We start from the raw sequence: 17,803 nt of genomic DNA on the forward strand, positions 1-17,803 counted from the left end.
GCTGTAAGGTGTTTGTCCGTTCTCCCCATGGCTGTGTGGGTTGCCTCTGAGTGCTCTGGTTTCCTCCCAGTTGGCTCCCACCCTTCTTTTTTTTAATTTTTTTATTTTTCACACCATAAATCACATTAACCATGCTACACACTTTTTCCTTTTCACATATATACAGTGCCATTTTCTCCACCCCCCTCCCTCCTCCCATCCCACCCTCCCTCCTCCCATCCCACCCTCCCTCCTCCCATCCCACCCTCCCTCCTCCCATCCCACCCTCCCTCCTCCCATCCCACCCTCCCTCCTCCCATCCCACCCTCCCTCCTCCCATCCCACCCTCCCTCCTCCCATCCCACCCTCCCTCCTCCCATCCCACCCTCCCTCCTCCCATCCCACCCTCCCTCCTCCCATCCCACCCTCCCTCCTCCCATCCCACCCTCCCTCCTCCCATCCCACCCTCCCTCCTCCCATCCCACCCTCCCTCCTCCCATCCCACCCTCCCTCCTCCCATCCCACCCTCCCGTCCATTTAAGGTATAAAATCTAGGATACATTAAACCAGTCGGACAATGTTGTCATTCAATAAAAATACACCAGAAATTCTACTGAGTCCATTCTTTTCATTTCCTTTTCCTTCCGTTAACTTAGGTAATGATTGTCCCCGGTAGGTTTTCGCTATTGTATTTAATGTAAGGCTCCCATATTTGTTCGAATATTTCAATATTATTTCTTAAACTATATGTTATTTTTTCTAATGGAATACATTTATTCATTTCTATATACCATTGTTGTATTTTCAAATTATCTTCCAATTTTCAGGTTGACATAATACATTTTTTTGCTACGGCTAGAGCTATCTTAACAAATCTTTTTTGTGCATCCTCCAAATCAATTCCAAATTCTTTGTTTTTTATGTTACTTAGGAGGAAGATCTCTGGATTCTTTGGTATATTGTTTTCTGTTATTTTATTTAATATCTGATTTAGATCTTCCCAAAATGTTTTTACTTTCTCACATGTCCAGATTGCATGAATTGTTGTTCCCATTTCTTTTTTACATCGAAAACCTCTATCAGATACTGTTGGGTCCCATTTATTTAACTTTTGAGGTGTAATGTATAGCCTGTGTATCCAGTTATATTGTATCATACGTAACCTCGTATTTATTGTATTTCTCATCGTTCCGGAGCATAATTTCTCCCATGTTTCCTTTTTTATCTTTATATTTAAATCTTGTACCAATTTTTGTTTAGTTTTACCATTTGTTTCCTCATTCTCCTTTTCTTGCAGTTTAATATACATATTTGTTATAAATCTTTTGATTGTCATTGTATCTGTAATCACATATTCAAAGTTACTTCCCTCTGGCAAACTCAAGCTGCTTCCTAATTTATCCTTCAAGTAGGATCTCAATTGGTAATATGCCAGCACTGTATCTTGAGTTATATTGTACTTATCTTTCATTTGTTCAAAGGATAAGAATCTATTTCCTGATAAACAATTTTCTATTCTTTTAATCCCTTTTTTTCCCATTCTCTAAAGGAAAGGTTATCTATTGTAAAAGGGAGTAACTTGTTTTGCATCAATATTAGTTTTGGTAATTGATAATTTGTTTTATTTCTTTCTACATGAATCTTCTTCCAAATATTGAGGAGATGATGTAATACTGGAGAACTTCTATGTTGTACCAATTTTTCATCCCATTTATATAATATGTGTTCAGGTATCTTTTCCCCTATTTTATCTAATTCTAATCTCGTCCATTCTGGCTTTTCCCTTGTTTGATAAAAATCTGATAGGTATCTTAATTATGCGGCTCTATAATAATTTTTAAAGTTTGGCAGTTGTAGGCCTCCTTGTTTATACCATTCTGTTAATTTATCTAGTGCTATCCTCGGTTTCCCCCCTCTCCATAAAAATTTCCTTATTATTTTCTTTAACTCCTTGAAGAATTTCTCTGTCAGTTGTATTGGCAATGCCTGAAATAAGTATAATATCCTTGGAAAAATGTTCATTTTAATACAGTTTATCCTTCCTATTAGTGTTAGTGGTAAATTTTTCCAATGCTCTAAATCGTCCTGTAATTTTTTCATTAGTGGATAATAATTGAGTTTATATAGTTGGCCGAGATTTTTATTTATTTGTACACCTAGGTATCTTATTGCTTGCATTTGCCATCTAAATGGTGATTCCTTCTTAAATTTTGAGAAATCCACATTATTCATAGGCATTTCTTCATTTTTATTTACGTTTATCTTGTAACCCGACACTTCTCCATATTCCTTCAATTTCTTATATAATTCTTTTATTGATAGTTCTGGTTCTGTTAAGTACACTATAACATCATCCGCCAATAAACTGATTTTATATTCCTTGTCTTTTATTTTTATTCCTTTTATATTATTATCTGTTCTTATCAATTCTGCTAGTGGTTCTATAGCTAACGCAAACAATAAAGGTGATAGTGGGCATCCCTGCCGTGTTGACCTGCTTAAGTTAAATTGCTTTGATACATGTCCATTTACTGTCACTTTCACTAACGGTCCCTTATATAATGCTTTAATCCAATTAATATACTTCTCCGGTAAACTGAATTTTTGCAATACTTTGAACAAATAATTCCATTCTACTCTGTCAAAGGCCTTCTCTGCGTCTAAAGCAACTGCTACTGTAGGTGCTTTATTCCCTTCTACTGCATGAATTAAGTTAATAAATTTACAAATATTGTCTGTTGTGCGTCTTTTTTTGATAAATCCAGTTTGGTCTAAATTTACCATTTTCGGTACATACTCTGCTAATCTGTTTGCTAATAGTTTAGCTATTATCTTATAATCTGTGTTAAGTAAAGATATTGGTCTATATGACGCTGGTGAGAGTGGATTTTTCCCTTGCTTTAGTATTACTGTAATTATTGCTGTTTTACATGAATCTGGTAAGCTTTGTGTTTTATCAATCTGGTTGATTACTTCCAGGAGGGGCGGAATTAATAAATCTTTAAACGTTTTGTAGAATTCTATTGGGAATCCATCCTCTCCTTGTGTTTTATTATTTGGTACTTTTTTTATTATCTCTTGTATTTCTACTATTCCAAATGGCTCTGTTAATTTATTTTGTTCCTCTATTTGTAGTTTTGGTAGTTCAATTTTAGTCAGAAATTCATCTATTTTCCCTTCTTTCCCTTCGTTTTCAGTTCGGTATAATTGTTCATAGAATTCTCTAAAGTTTTCCTTAATTTCTTTTGGATTATATGTAATTTGTTTGTCTTTTTTCCTTGATGCCAATACCATTTTCTTAGCTTGTTCTGTCTTAAGCTGCCATGCTAGGATTTTGTGCGTTTTTTCACCTAGTTCATAATATTTCTGTTTTGTCTTCATTATATTCTTCTCCACCTTATATGTTTGTAGTGTTTCATATTTTATTTTTTTATCCGCCAATTCTCTTCTTTTAGTTGTATCTTCCTTCATTGCTAATTCTTTTTCTATATTTACTATTTCCCTTTCCAACTGCTCTGTTTCCTGATTATAGTCCTTCTTCATCTTGGTTATATAACTTATTATTTGCCCTCTAATGAATGCTTTCATTGCATCCCATAGTATAAACTTACCTTCCACTGATTCCGTATTTATTTCAAAATACATTTTTATTTGTTTTTTAATAAATTCTCTAAAATCCTGCCTTTTAAGTAACATGGGGTTTAATCTCCATCTATACATTCTTGGAGGGATGTCTTCTAACTTTACTGTCAATATTAAGGGTGAATGGTCCGATAGTATTCTAGCTTTATATTCTGTTTTTCTTACTCTATCTTGCATACGAGCTGATAACAAAAATAGGTCTATTCTTGAGTAATATGAATATTCCTTTTCCTTTGGGTGTTGTTTCCTCCATATATCCAAAAGTTGCATTTCTTCCATCAATTTAATTATAAATTTGGTTACTTTGTTTTTTCTGTTAATTTTTTTCCCAGTTTTGTCCATATTTGAATCCAAATTCAGGTTGAAGTCCCCTCCTATTAATATGTTCCCTTGCGTATCTGCTACCTTCAAAAAGATATCTTGCATAAACTTTTGATCTTCTTCGTTAGGTGAATATACATTGAGTAGATTCCAAAACTCCGAATATATCTGACATTTTATCATTACATATCTCCCTGCTGGATCTATTATTTCCTCTTCTATTTTAAATGGCACATTTTTACTAATTAATATAGCTACTCCTCTTGCTTTTGAATTATACGATGCTGCTGTTACGTGTCCTACCCAATCTCTCTTTAATTTCTTGTGCTCCAATTCAGTTAAATGTGTTTCTTGCACAAATGCTATATCAATTTTGTCTTTTTTCAGTAAATTTAGCAGTTTCTTCCTTTTAATTTGGTTATGTATTCCATTAATATTTAAAGTCATATAGTTCAACGTAGCCATTTTATACTTTGTTTATCTTCCCTTTGCGTTTCTCCATCATTACCTTTCCTTCTTATCCATTTCTGTTTTCTTGTTTTGAACCCTTTATAAGACAACATTCCTAAAACATCAAACTTTTTCCTTATTATCCTATTTAATACTTCTTTAGCCCCAATCTCCCTTTCCCCTCCTGAGTTGTCCTTTATCCCTTGTCGGACAACCACATCTCCCCTCTCCATTTGGATCTGCGAATTCACTCGCAAGCGTCAGCTGATTTTGCAGTGACCGCAACTCCTCCCCACCCAGCCCCCCCAGAAAAGATTTCACTTTTCATATGTAACAAAGGTCACTCTTTTAGTTCCCTCCTTATTCCCTCTATTCCATTTCCTTCCCTTATCAATTCTTGTCTATACTATCTATATTTTCCTCTAAATACGGATACATTCATGTATCTTTTTTCTTTTCTTTGGCTTGGCTTCGCGGACGAAGATTTATGGAGGGGGTAAATAAATGCACATTATATATATACACACATATACCTCTTTACCCACATACATATAAATCGTGGTCATTTTTACTCTTATTACATATCTTCATCTCTCTGGTTGTTTTGTAGTTGTTCTGCAAATTTCCTTGCTTCCTCTGGATCCGAGAATAGTTTTTTTTTTCCATAAGATCGTTTTCGATGTATTGAACTCCTTTCTCTTCTTCAGGAGTTCAAAACTTATGTGTCTTTTTAGTTCTCAGTCTTTTGTACTCTCGTTACACGTCTTCATCCCTCAGTCTATTTTGTAATTGTTCTGCAAATTTTCGTGCTTCCTCTGGATCCGAGAATAGTCTGTTTTGTTGTCCTGGAATAAATATTTTCAATACCGTTGGATGCTTTAGTATAAATTTATACCCTTTCTTCCATAAAATCGCCTTTGCTGTATTGAACTCCTTTCTCTTCTTCAGGAGTTCAAAACTAATATCTGGATAAATGAAGATTTTTTTGCCCTTTGTACTCCAGTGGCTTGTTGCCCTCTCTTACTTTTTCCATTTTCTTCTCCAGTACCTTTTCTCTTGTAGTATATCTTAGGAATTTTACTAAAATAGATCTTGGCCTTTGTTGTGGTTGTGGTTTAAAGGCCAATGCTCTATGTGCCCTTTCTATTTCCATATCTTGCTGTAGTTCTGGACATCCTAGGATCCTGGGGATCCAATCTTTTATAAACTCTCTCATATTCTTGCCTTCTTCATCTTCCTTAAGGCCCACTATCTTTATGTTATTTCTTCTGTTATAATTTTCCATTATATCTATTTTTTGAGCTAACAGTTCTTGTGTCTCTATAACTTTTTTATTAGATTCCTCTAATTTCTTTTTTAAGTCCTCTACCTCCATTTCTAATGCTGCTTCCCACTCTTCCATCTTGTCCATTCTCTTTCCCATTTCTGTTAAGGTCATATCTATTTTATTCATTTTCTCTTCTGTATTGTTTATTCTTCTTCTTAAATCATTAAATTCTTGCGCTTGCCATTCTTTAAATGACTCCATGTATTCTTTAATAAGAGAAAGTATATCCTTTATCTTGCCTTTCCCTTCTTCTTCTATTTCACTGTACTCTTCCTCTTCTTCTTCCTCTGGGTTGGCCATCTGTTGTTTTTTTGTTGCCCTTTTCTTCTCTTCTTTCTTGTTTTCATTGTCTTCTATGTTCTCCTCTTGCTGCAGGTGTTCTGCAGCTGTCATTGCCGGCTGTGGAGATCAACTCCCCAGCTGGTCACCCCTCCCGTCGGTGTATTTTTTTTGCATGCGCATCGCGCATGTGCGACTCCTCGCGCATGCGCGGTTGCGCACTTTTACTCGGCTCAGCGAGCCATTTTTGTAGTCCACTTTCTACCGACCTGAGGGAGCGGGTTTCTCTCTCCACCGCGGGCCTCTTCGAACAGGTAAGGCCTTCTCCTTCTTCTTCCGTTGTCTTCTCTTCCTCTCTTCTTACCATTGATTTCGATTTTTCTTTTTTCGTCGCCATCTTCTTTCCACCTTTATATTCACTTTTCTTTAATTTTTATTTTTGTGCCTTTGTGTTTTCCTTTGTTTTTTCCGACTTTTCTGGAGAGGGCTGGAGTTCACCGTCCGGCCACTACTCCATCACGTGACTGGCTCCCACCCTTCAAAGTAGACCAGGGTTGTAGGTTAACCAGGTGCAATTGTGCAGCACAGACTCATGGGCCTAATTTTTTTTTAAAAATGGTGGGGCCACTCGATGGGCTGATAAGCCTATTTCTGCTCCTATGTCCTATGGTTTTATGGCAAATAGGAACTGGCCAAATTAGTTTTATGTCTTTTTACCTGAGTTATATTTGATAACTGGATCTGCCTTTCCCAGTCCCACTGTGGTCGACAGCATCGAGTCCACGCTGCTGAAGATCCAGCTGCGTTGGGTGGGTCACGTCTCCAGAATGGAGGACCATCGCCTTCCCAAGATCGTGTTATATGGCGAGCTCTCCTCTGGCCACCGAGACAGAGGTGCACCAAAGAAAAGGTACAAGGACTGCCTAAAGAAATTTCTTGGTGCCTGCCACATTGACCACCGCCAGTGGGCTGATATCGCCTCAAACCGTGCATCTTGGCGCCTCACAGTTTGGCGGGCAGCAACCTCCTTTGAAGAAGACCGCAGAGCCCACCTCATTGACAAAAGGCAAAGGAGGAAAAACCCAACACCCAACCCCAACCAACCAATTTTCCCCTGCAGCCGCTGCAACCGTGTCTGCCTGTCCTGCATCGGACTTGTCAGCCACAAACGAGCCTGCAGCTGACGTGGACTTTTACCCCCTCCTTAAATCTTCGTCCGCGAAGCCAAGCCAAAGAAAGAATGAGCTACTGCAGCACTCGATCCCAACCACGCTCTAGTTGAAAAATAATTTCTTCAAGTCCCAACTTGAATCTTTTAAAGTTGTGCCTTCTTTTCAGAGAGCTGTGCTTTGGAGTAAAGATTCTATCCCAGCTGCACCCCACATAATACTCTTCAGATCTACCACATTTCTCCCAATAATCTGATTCACTGTACAGAACTCCATTGATGGCCTAACCACAATTATACTCCAATATAGCATACCTTATCGAATGAAGACGAGAATCCAGGATGCATCATTGGCATTACTTACTCGTGGTCATCGTTAGGCTTGTAAAGATCCAGATTACTGGAGAATAGTTATTCATTCAAAGGAAGCAGGGATAAATATGGATCATGGCAGGGCAGTGAATCTTACATTAGTTATATGGGGACCAATGCAAAAAGAAAGTGAGCAACAAGATTCATCCTCCCTTGGAAAGACGACTATCAGATTCAGAATTTATTGTCATGAACAATAAATGGTGCAGCATAATAGTGCATTCCATCTTACAATATTACTATAAAAAATAAAATTAAAATAGTACATGAAAGGTAAAGCAATGTCTTTGGTTCATTGATTATTCAAGAATCTGATGGCAGCAATAAAGAAGCTGCCCTTGTGCCACTGAGTGCTCATCTTTAGGCTCCTGTACCTTTTTCCTAATGGTAGCAGATTGAAGAGGGTGGCAGGGATCATTGAGGATAGCTGATGGAGTGAAGTCTGGTGCCTGTGATGTTGCAGACTGAGTTAACAACCCTCTGTAGTTTATTCTTGTCCTGAGAGTGTTAGGTCTGCTTTGTTCGAGAATGAGTGAGTCAGACACCAGAATGAGTCGAAATCAAGGTTCTTTATTACCGGATTGTAACACTTGCAACTAACAGTGTTAGTTGGAGAAGGCGCATTCTCCCGATATCAGCAAGTGGTGTTTTTTTTATACCTCAGGACACGCACTTAGTAAATTATCATACCATTACATTGTCCAATGAATAAGCTGTTGCTACCCTTCTCTGTTAGTCTGCTGCACATCATCTTGTTATTGCCACCCTTATCTTGAGTGTACAAGGTCACACCTGCATCCTGTTACTCCTTAGTACTGGGTGACTCCTTCTCCGGTCCCAACTCATGATGTTTTTACCTTACAATAGTTGGTGTCTCCATACGAAGCAGAATGCTCTCCACCTGTAGAAGTTTCCAAGAGTCTTCGGTGATGATCCAAATCTCCTCAGACACCTCACAAAGTATAGCCGCTGGCAGCCTTCTTCACGATTGCATCAATGTGGAGGCTCCAGGACAGATCCTCAGAGATGTGACACCCAGGAATTTGTTCTTGACCCTCTCCATTACTGAGCCCTTGATGAGGACTGGGTCATGTTCCCCTGACTTCCTCCTGAAGTCCACAATCATCTCCTTGGTTTTGCTGACATTGAGCATGAGATTGTTGTCATTACATCACTCAATGAGTTGATCTATCTCCCTCCTGTATGCTTCCTCGTTGCCATTTGTGATTCTGCCAAGGAATCGCTGGAGGAAACGTTGTTTCCAATTCTTACTGACTGTGGTCTTCCAATGAGAAAGTAGTCAAGGATCCAGTTGCAAAGTGGGGTATAGAGACCTAGAGTTTGTAGCTTCTTTACCAGCACTGATGTTCAAGGCTGAGCTGTAGTCTGTTGAATGGATAGCCAGCAATATTGCATCTGTCATGGAGTGTTTTTAACAATAGAATTGCAGTTGGTCCAGATCTTTACTGAGGAATGTGTTAATTCTGGCCATGAGCAGCCTCTCAAAGTATTTCATCATAGTAGAAATTAGTGCTACTGGTTGGAAGTAATTGAGGCAGCCCACACTACTATTCTTGGATACCAGGATGATTGATGCCCTTTTGAAGCAGGTCGGAACCTCTGACTGCAGCAATGAGAGTTTGAAAATGTCCATGAATACTCCAGCTAGTTGGTTGGCACAGATTTTCAGCGCCCTGCCAGGTATGACATCAGGGCTTGCACCTTTCACCCTCTTGAATAATGTTCTGACTTTGTCCTCAGAGACGGATATCACAGGGTCCTCAGCCTCTTTCAGGGATTGTAGTAGGCATTGTTTGGCTCTTCTCAAAGTGGGCATAGAAAGTGTTCACCTCATTGGGTAGTGCAGCAACACAGCCATCTTTAGTGTTCACCCTCACTTTGTAGACTGTAATGGCCTGCACTCCCTGCCATAGCTGGCATGTATCTGTCTCTGGCTTCCTCAAGAATTGTTACTTTGATACAGAGATGGCCTTTGGCAGGTCATACCTGGACTTCTTGCAAGGATCTTAATTCCTGGCCTTAAATGCCCTTGTTCTCACCCTCAGCAGGTTGTGGATTCTTGGATCCATCCAGGCCTTCTGGTTGGGGAACGCCTGGTATGTGCGCGTGGGCACACAATCATCCACGCAGGTCTTGGTGAAGTCAGTGACACCTGTTGCATATTCATTCAAGTCTATGGATGAGTTCTTGAATCTGTTCCATTCCACCGATTCAAAGCTGACCTGCAGATGTTCCTTTTCCTCCCTCGACCATACCTCTGCTGTCTTCACCACTGGTGCCATGGTCTTCAGTCCCTGTTTGTAAAACGGGAGTAGAAGTACAGCCAGGTGATCAGATTTGCTGAAGTATAGTCATAGTATGGCTCTGTATACCTTCTTCACGGTGGGGTAGCAGTGGTCGAGTCTGTTGGTTCCCCTGGTCTCATCTGTGATGTGTTGGTGATAGTTTGTCAGATTTCCATGGGTTGGCGTGATTAGTCTCCCAAGGCATCAGGATGTGCTGTCTCATGGCTGTTTATCACAGAGCTCAGTCCCTCCAGTGTCAGTCTGACAATAGCCTGGGACAGAATGTACACTGCAAACAGGATGATGGTGGTGAATTCTCTCAGCAGGTAGAATGGGCAACATTTGATTGCCAGATGTTCCAGCTCAGGGGAGCAGGTATGGGACCTGACTGTCCCATCAGTGTACCACGATGAATTGATGATGACACAAATGCTGCCTCCCCTGGTTTTTCTAGACCCTGGTGTTCTATCAGCACGATGGAGGGTGTAGCCCTGTGCCCGGAATGTTCCCGTTTAGCCATGTTTCCATAAATCACATGATGCAGCACTCCCTGATGTTGCCGTCTGGCTGGGAGTTCATCAAGTTCATTCTCCGCGAATTATATATTGGCCAGAAAGATGGTAGGGAGCAAAAGCCTCGGGTCCCAGGTCTCAACTTGATCCGTAACAGCCCCCCACCTTTTCAATGCCCACATGGGCAGGTCTTCTTGACCTGGCCCATGAGTTGTTCTACCTGTAGAACTTCCCAGAATCACAGTGTGGCTTTCAAACAAACAGAGGAACTACTGACATGGTCTTTCCCCTCAGACAGCTCCAAGAAAAGTGCAGAGAACAAAACAAAGGACTCTACATCACCTTTGTTGACCTCACCAAAGCCTTTGACACCGTGAGCAGGAAAGGGCTTTGGCAAATACTACAGCACCTCAGAAGCCCCCCCAAGTTCCTCAACATGGTTATCCAACTGCACGAAAACCAACAAAGTCGGGTCAAATACAGCAATGAGATCTCCGAACCTTCTCCATTGACAACGGCGTGAAGCAAGGCTGCGTCCTCGCACCAACCCTCTTTACTATCTTCTTCAACATGATGCTGAAACAAGCCATGAAAGACCTCAACAATGAAGACGCTGTTTACATGCGGTACCGCACGGATGGCAGTCTCTTCAATCTGAGGCACCTGCAAGCTCACACCAAGACACAAGAGCAATTTGTCCGTGAACTACTCTTTGCAGACGATGCTGCTTTAGCTGCCCATTCAGAGCCATCTCTCCAGCGCATGACGTCCTGTTTTGCGGAAACTGCCAAAATGTTTGGCCTGGAAGTCAGCCTGAAGAAAACTGAGGTCCTCCATCAGCCAGCTCCCCTCCATGACCACCAGCCCCCACCCCCCCCCCCTCCACATCTCCATCAGGCACACAGAACTCAAAACGGTCAACCAATTTACCTACCTCAGCTGCACCATTTCATCTGATGCAAGGATCGACAAAGAGATGGACAACAGACTCGTCAAGGCAAATAGCATCTTTGGAAGACTACACAAAATAGTCTGGAAAAACAACCACCTGAAGAAACACACAAAGATCAACGTGTACAGAGCCGTTGTCATACCCACGCTCCTGTTCGGCTCCGAATCATGGGTCCTCTACTGGCATCACCTACGGCTCCTAGAACGCTTCCATCTGCGCTGTCTCTGCTCCATCCTCAACATTCATTGGAATGACTTCATCGCCAACATCGAAGTACTCGAGCTGGCAGAGTCCGCAAGCATCGAATCCATGCTGTTGAAGACCCAATTGCGCTGGGTGGGTCACGTCTCCAGAATCGAGGACCATCGCCTTCCCAAGATCGTGTTCTATGGCGAGCTCTCCACTGGCCACCAAGACAGAGGTGCACCAAAGAAGAGGTAGAAGGACTGCTGAAAGAAATCTCTTGGTGCCTGCCACATTGATCACCGCCAGTGGGCTGATCTCACCTCCAACCGTGCATCTTGGCACCTCACAGTTCGGCGGGCAGCAACCTCCTTTGAAGAAGACCGCAGAGCCCACCTCACTGACAAAAGACAAAGGTGGAAAAACCCAACACCCAACCCCAACCCACCAATTTTCCCTTGCAACCACTGCAACCATGCCTGCCTGTCCCGCATCGGACTTGTCAGTCACCAACGACCCTGCAGCAGACGTGGACGTACCCCCTCCATAAATCTTCGTCCGCGAAGCCAAGCCAAAGAAAAGAAAAAAGAACTTGTACCTGCTTGAGCTGGGACAAACTCCGGAGTTGTTGTTGTTATCTGCAGAGTTGTCAACTTGGCTTTTTATTGAGTGAAATGCCAAAAATTAGTACCTCCGCAGGTGCCCAGACCCTCCGCTGAGGAGGAGTCCGACCACCACTGAACCACAGCTGGGCTGCAAAAGCCAACCAGAATGGATAGTCCATTCCGCCATCTCTCCCCGACTGGTACCAGCTTTGCCACAAACACCTTACGGATCCTCTCCAGCTTTTCTGCGCAGTTTCACGTATGACACAGCCCCAGCGCCACCGAAGCCGACCTCCCACCATATGGAATTCGCATGAGCCGGTGTTTCCCGACTGGTGCCACCTTCCCATCCTCCCGCGCCCCGCGGATGCTCCGGGTCGCCACGGTCCCGGTCGCGGGGCAGCGCAGCAAATAAACCCTCGAGACACAGAGACCTGGGGGCATAGGGCTCTTTCACGTGGCTCTCACCAGAGCCCTTGGTGTGTGGTCCGCTCGCTGATCTCCTCGGAGCCCGGCTGGATTGCTTCCTCCGACGGGGGCTGTCACTCGCCGGTTCCCGGACTCCGCATCTGACTGCCCCGCCGCTCAGGACTGGCACCACCACCCAATCGCTGCTCTCCTTCATTCCTTCACTGAGCAGCAGATCCCGACCCAGAATCAATAATCCCTTGCGCTTACTCGACTCCATTGCTACCAGCTTTACCCAAAGACCTTACAGAGCCCATCCACTTTTCTGCCGCAGTTTCACCCGTCACGCGGCCCCAACGCCACCGATTGACCCCTCCCAGCACATGGCCTTCGCACCCACTGCTCCACCACCAGCGGTGGCGCCCCTTCTCCACCCTTCAGTCTCCCTCCCTCCACCTCCACTCCCCTTTCCCCCCTCAACCCTACCGCCCCATTACCTGTCCGCCTGACCACTGCCCCCACCAACCTTCTCTCCCCCAATGTTACCCACAGGCCGGCCCCATTTTTCCTCTCACACCTGGATAAAGGACGCCTTTGATTTCCCTCGCATTCAACCTGCAATCTGCGTTTCCCCACCGCTTGCTTTTATGGTGCCCATGCCCCGGGGGTTTTGACTGAACGACAATCCCTCCTTTCTCAAATTAGTTCCACCCTTCCTCTCTCCATCCAACCCTTCGCTGAATCCTTCCCTCACCGGTGTTTCCCGCCTCGGCTCCTCCTCCCGTGCCCGCAGATGCTCCGGGTCGCCATGGTCGCCGTCGCGGAGCAGCGCAGCAAATAAACACTCGAGACACAGAGAGGTTTGGGAATATTGCTCTTTCAGGTGGCTCCAACAAGAGCCCTTGGAGGAGGAGTCACGTGATGGAGTAGTGGCCGGTAGGGGAACTCCAGTCCTCTCCAGAAAAGTTAAAAAAAGATAGAGAAAAAGCAAAGGCACAAACTTAAAAACCAAAACAAAGTGAAAGTAAAAGTGTGAAGAAAATGGCAGCAAAGAAAGAAAAACCAAAAACAACGGGAAGAAAAGAAGAAGGAAAGACGTCGGAAGAAGAAGGTGAAGGCCTTACCTGTCCAAAGAGGCCCGCCGCGGAGAGAGAGGCCCGCTCCCACAGGTCAGTGGAGGTCCCGGGCTCGGGACTACAAAAATGGCTCGCAGAGCCGAGTAAAAGTGCGCAACCGCGGATGCGCGACTCCTCACGCATGCGCAATGCTCATGAAAAAAAAACACACTGACGGGAGGGGGGAACAGCTGCGGAGTCGATCTCCACAGCTGAGAGAGACACCTACAGCACAGCAGCAGGTGCAGAACACAGACAATAACGACAACAAGAAAGAAGAGGGTAAAAAGAAAACAAGGAAACAACAGATGGTCAACCCAGAGGAAGAAGAAGAAGAAGAACAGAAAGAAGTGGAAGAAGAAGAGAAAAGCAAGACAATGGATGTATCTTTTTTTTAAAGAATATATGGAATCAGTGAAAGAATGGCAATTACAAGAATTTGATGAGATAAAAAGAAGAATTAAGAATGCAGAAGAAAGAATGAATAAAATGGACGTGGCCATATCAGAACTGGCAAAAAGAGTGGAAAATATGGAAAAATGAGAAACATTTGTAGATATGGAAGTAAAAGACTTAAAAGAGAAATTAGAAGAATCTAATAAAAAAGCTAAAGAAGCACAGGAGCTGTTAGCTCAGAAGATAGATATAATAGAAAACTATAATAGAAGAAATAATATAAAGATAGTGGGCCTTAAGGAAGATGAAGAAGGCAAGAATATGAGAGAATTTATAAAAGATTGGATCCCCGGGGTCCTGGGAAGACCAGAATTACAGGAAGAAATGGAAATAGAGAGGGAACATAGAACTTTAGCCCCGAAACCACAACCGCAGCAAAAGCCAAGATCCATTTTGAACTCCTGAAGAAGAGGAAGGAGTTCAATACAGCGAAAACGATCTTATGGAAAAAAGGATATAAATTTATGTTAAGGTACCCAGCGGTACTTAAAATAATTATTACAGGGCAACAAAACAGACCATTCTCGGATCCAGAGGAAGCAAGGAAATTTGCAGAACAACTACAAAACAAGCAGAGAGATGAAGACATGTAATAAGAGTAAAAATGACCACGATCTATATGTATGTGTGTAAAGGGGTATATGTGTGTATATATATAGTGTGCATACATGAATGTATCTGTATTTAGAGGAAAATATATAGAGTATAGACAAGAATTAATAAGGGAGGGAAATGGAATAGAGGGAATAAGTAGGGAATTAAAAGAGTGACCTTTGTTACATATGAAAATTGAAATCTTTTCTGGAGGGGGCTGGGTGGGGAGGAGTTACGGTCACTGCAAAATCAGCTGACGTTTGCGAGTGAATTTGCAAATCCAAATGGAGAAGGGAGATGTGGTTGTCCGACAAGGGATAAAGGACAACTCAGGAGGGGGAGGGGAGAATGGGGTTAAAGAAGTTTTAAATAGGAGAATAGGGAAAATGTTTGATGTTTTAGAAATGTTGTCTTATAAAGTGTTCAAAACAAGAAAGCAGAAATGGATAAGAAGGAAAGGTAATGATGGAGAAACGCAAAGGGAAGATAAACAAAGTATAAAATGGCTACGCTGAACTATATGACTTTAAATATTAATGGAATACATAACCAAATTAAAAGGAAGAAACTGCTAAATTTACTGAAAAAAGAAAAAATTGATATAGCATTTGTGCAAGAAAAACATTTAACTGAATTGGAGCACAAGAAATTAAAGAGAGATTGGGTAGGACATGTAACAGCAGCGTCGTATAATTCAAAAGCAAGAGGAGTAGCTATATTAATTAGTAAAAATGTGCCAATTAAAATAGAAGAGGAAATAATAGATCCAGCAGGGAGATATGTAATGATAAAATGTCAGATATATTCGGAGATTTGGAATCTACTCAATGTATATTCACCTAACGAAGAAGATCAAAAGTTTATGCAAGATATCTTTTTGAAGGTAGCAGATACGCAAGGGAACATAATAATAGGAGGGGATTTCAACCTGAATTTGGATTCAAATATGGACAAAACTGGGAAAAAAATTAACAGAAAGAACAAAGTAACCAAATTTATAATTAAATCGATGGAAGAAATGCAACTTTTGGATATATGGAGGAAACAACACCCAAAGGAAAAGGAATATTCATATTACTCGGCTAGACATAAAACATACTCAAGAATAGACCTATTTTTGTTATCAGCTCGTATGCAAGATAGAGTAAGAAAAACAGAATATAAAGCTAGAATATTATCGGACCATTCACCCTTAATATTGACAATAAAGTTAGAGGACATCCCTCCAAGAATGTATAGATGGAGATTAAACTCCATGTTACTCAAAAGGCAGGATTTTAGAGAATTCATTGAAAGACAAATTAAAATGTATTTTGAAATAAACACGGAATCAGTGAAAGATAAATTTATACTATGGGATTCAATGAAAGCATTCATTAGAGGGCAAATAATAAGTTATGTAACCAAGATGAAGAAGGACTATAATCAGGAAACAGAGCAGTTGGAAAGGGAAATAGTAAATATAGAAAAAGAATTAGCAATGAAGGAAGATACAACTAAAAGAAGAGAATTGGCAGATAAAAAAAAAATATGAAACACTACAAACATATAAGGTGGAGAAGAATATAATGAAGACAAAACAGAAATATTATGAACTAGGTGAAAAAACGCACAAAATTCTAGCATGGCAGCTTAAGACAGAACAAGCTAAGAAAATGGTATTGGCATCAAGGAAAAAAGACAAACAAATCACATATAATCCAAAGGAGATCAAGGAAAATTTTAGAGAATTCTATGAACAATTATACCAAACTGAAAACGAAGGGAAAGAAGGGAAAATAGATGAGTTTCTAACTAAAATTGAACTACCAAAACTACAAATAGAGGAACAAAATAAATTAACAGAACCATTTGGAATAGTAGAAATACAAGAGATAATTAAAAAATTACCAAATAATAAAACACCAGGAGAGGATGGATTCCCAATAGAATTCTACAAAACGTTTAAAGATTTATTAATTCCTCCCCTCCTGGAAGTAATCAACCAGATTGATAAAACACAAAGCTTACCAGATTCATGTAAAACAGCAATAATTACAGTAATACTAAAGCAAGGGAAAGATCCACTCGCACCAGCGTCATATAGACCAATATCTTTACTTAACACAGATTATAAGATAATAGCTAAACTATTAGCAAACAGATTAGCAGAGTATGTACCGAAAATGGTAAATCTAGACCAAACTGGATTTATTAAAAAAAGACGCACAACAGACAATATTTGTAAATTTATTAACTTAATTCATGCAGTAGAAGGGAGTAAAGCGCCAACAGTAGCAGTTGCTTTAGAAGCAGAGAAGGCCTTTGACAGAGTAGAATGGAATTATTTATTCAAAGTATTGCAAAAATTCAGTTTACCAGACAAGTATATTAATTGGATTAAAGCATTATATAAGGGGCCATTGGCGAAAGTGACAGTAAATGGATATATATCAAAGCAATTTAACTTAAGCAGGTCAACACGGCAGGGATGCCCACTATCACCTTTATTGTTCGTGTTAGCTATAGAACCACTAACAGAATTGATAAGAACAGAAAATAATATAAAATGGATAAAAATAAAAGACAAGGAATATAAAATCAGTTTATTTGTGGCTGATGTTATAGTATACTTAACAGAACCAGAACTATCAATAAAAGAATTATATAAGAAATTGAAGGAATATGGAGAAGTGTCGGGTTACAAGATTAACGTAAATAAAAGTGAAGCAATGCCTATGAATAATGCGGATTTCTCAAAATTTAAGAAGGAATCACCATTCAGATGGCAAATGCAAGCAATAGGATACCTAGGTATACAAATAAATAAAAATCTCGGCCAACTATATAAACTCAATTATTATCCACTAATGAAAAAATTACAGGACGATTTAGAGCATTGCAAAGATTTACCACTAACACTAATAGGAAGGATAAACTGTATTAAAATGAACATTTTTCCAAGGATATTATACCTATTTCAGGCATTGCCAATACACCTGACAGAGAAATTCTTCAAGGAGTTAAAGAAAATAATAAGGAAATTTTAATGGAAAGGGGGGAAACCGAGGATAGCACTAGATAAATTAACAGAATGGTATAAACAAGGAGGCTTACAACTGCCAAACTTTAAATATTATTATAGAGCCGCATAA

The sequence above is a fragment of the Narcine bancroftii genome, chromosome 6 (genome assembly GCF_036971445.1).
Source record: "Narcine bancroftii isolate sNarBan1 chromosome 6, sNarBan1.hap1, whole genome shotgun sequence".
NCBI lineage: Eukaryota > Metazoa > Chordata > Chondrichthyes > Torpediniformes > Narcinidae > Narcine > Narcine bancroftii.